The sequence below is a fragment of the Pteropus vampyrus genome, unplaced genomic scaffold (assembly GCF_000151845.1).
Source record: "Pteropus vampyrus isolate Shadow unplaced genomic scaffold, Pvam_2.0 Scaffold1000008319, whole genome shotgun sequence".
Lineage (NCBI taxonomy): Eukaryota > Metazoa > Chordata > Mammalia > Chiroptera > Pteropodidae > Pteropus > Pteropus vampyrus.
In genome coordinates, this window is record NW_011922721.1 from 1 (window position 1) to 1541 (window position 1541).

At 32.6% G+C, this 1541-nt stretch overlaps 1 pseudogene; it reads right to left on the minus strand.

The window, feature by feature from the left end:
- Window positions 1–716: 716 nt before the first annotated feature.
- LOC111735790 lies at window positions 717–835 on the minus strand (annotated as a pseudogene).
- Window positions 836–1541: the final 706 nt, after the last annotated feature.

Below are 1541 nucleotides of genomic sequence, written 5' to 3' on the forward strand. Positions count from 1 at the left end.
CACCCACTTTTTTTTTGTTTTTTCAATTGAAAGGCAGTAAAAAAATGTTATCCCTAAATAAAAAAGTAAAACTAAACAGGCAAAAATGTTATTATCTCAATCTAGAGATGTAAATTGGCATGGTGATGAAAATGGCATTCTATCATTCTCTCTAGTTAGGTAGTAACAGGAGCATATTTCACAGACTGAAAAGAGTGCTTAGAAAAGTCTCATGTGGTACTGGTATTGGTGGATTTATAAAAGCACTAGCTGGAGACCAGCCCCAGTCCAAGGCCTGTAGTTCTCCCCTATTTGCCGGGGGAAAAGATATGAACTTCCAGGGAAGAATTTCTCAACCTTTAAGAAATTTCTCCTTCCTCTCGAAAGATTACTCAGGATATTTCCTGGGTTTGAAGATAAATTTAATTTGAGTGACAGAGTGAAAGAACAGTGTGGAAAGTGTTTAGTCACATTCTTAAGTTCAATACTATATCTTCTCTCTCAGTAATTGAAATAAATGTGTCATTTATGCAAACATTTTGGGAACAGGCTCTGTGAGGGAATCGTGTAAAAAAAAAACCCCTTTGTATGTCATTTTATTTATTTGTTTGTTTGTTTCTTTGTTTATCTATTTATCTATTTATTTATTTATTTGGCGAGGCAACTCTTGGTTGACCTCACAGATTGCAAGGGCCTTGTCAATTTACAATCCTTTATTTTTATTTATTTTATTATAATGCCTACAGTACCTGGTCTTCCTAGGTGGTCTCCCATCCAAGTACTAACCAGGCCCAACCGTGCTTAGCTTTCGAGATCAGACAAGATCGGTCTTGTTTATGGTGGCATGGCCGTAGACTGTATGTCATTTTAATAACTCAGAGATACACTGAGAAGCAGCTGTGGTGGAATACTGACAATTCAGATTGACATCAGTTTCTGAGATGTGTATTTCCTCTTTTTTTTTTTTTTCGAATTACTAAAAACATATACTCCCTACATATTATACATCCTTCAGGCTATATCATCTCTATCTGCTGCATTTTCAAGTTTTAGTTTCTAAACTATTGCTATTTCTGAAAAGAATTGCTTGATCAAATATATCAGTTTCAAATATATCTTTTCAAATAAAAGGTATACCTTTGCAAAATTCCTCATACATCAAATAATAAACATGTAATAGCAAATAAAAAGTATGGCACAAATGTATACATAATAGGACAGGAATTCTTTAAAAATTCACAAAGAGATGCACACATTAGCAGAGGAAAACACTAGAAATATAAAGACATTTGCAGTATTTAAATGGGATGGTAAGTGTCATGATGATTTTTATTCATTTCTGTATATTTTCCGAATTTTTTAAATTACACATGCATTATGTTTATATTAAAATATATATATATATTACTTTTTGAATTATTTCACAACCTGAGGACACATAAAGATATTTTCTAACATTTATGTGTTCCTCTAATTTAGTTGCCTTCATCACCTGTTTTTTTAAGAGTAGAATATTACCTGATTACATAAAGATAGCACATGAAACCAGATCAGTGTCAGCT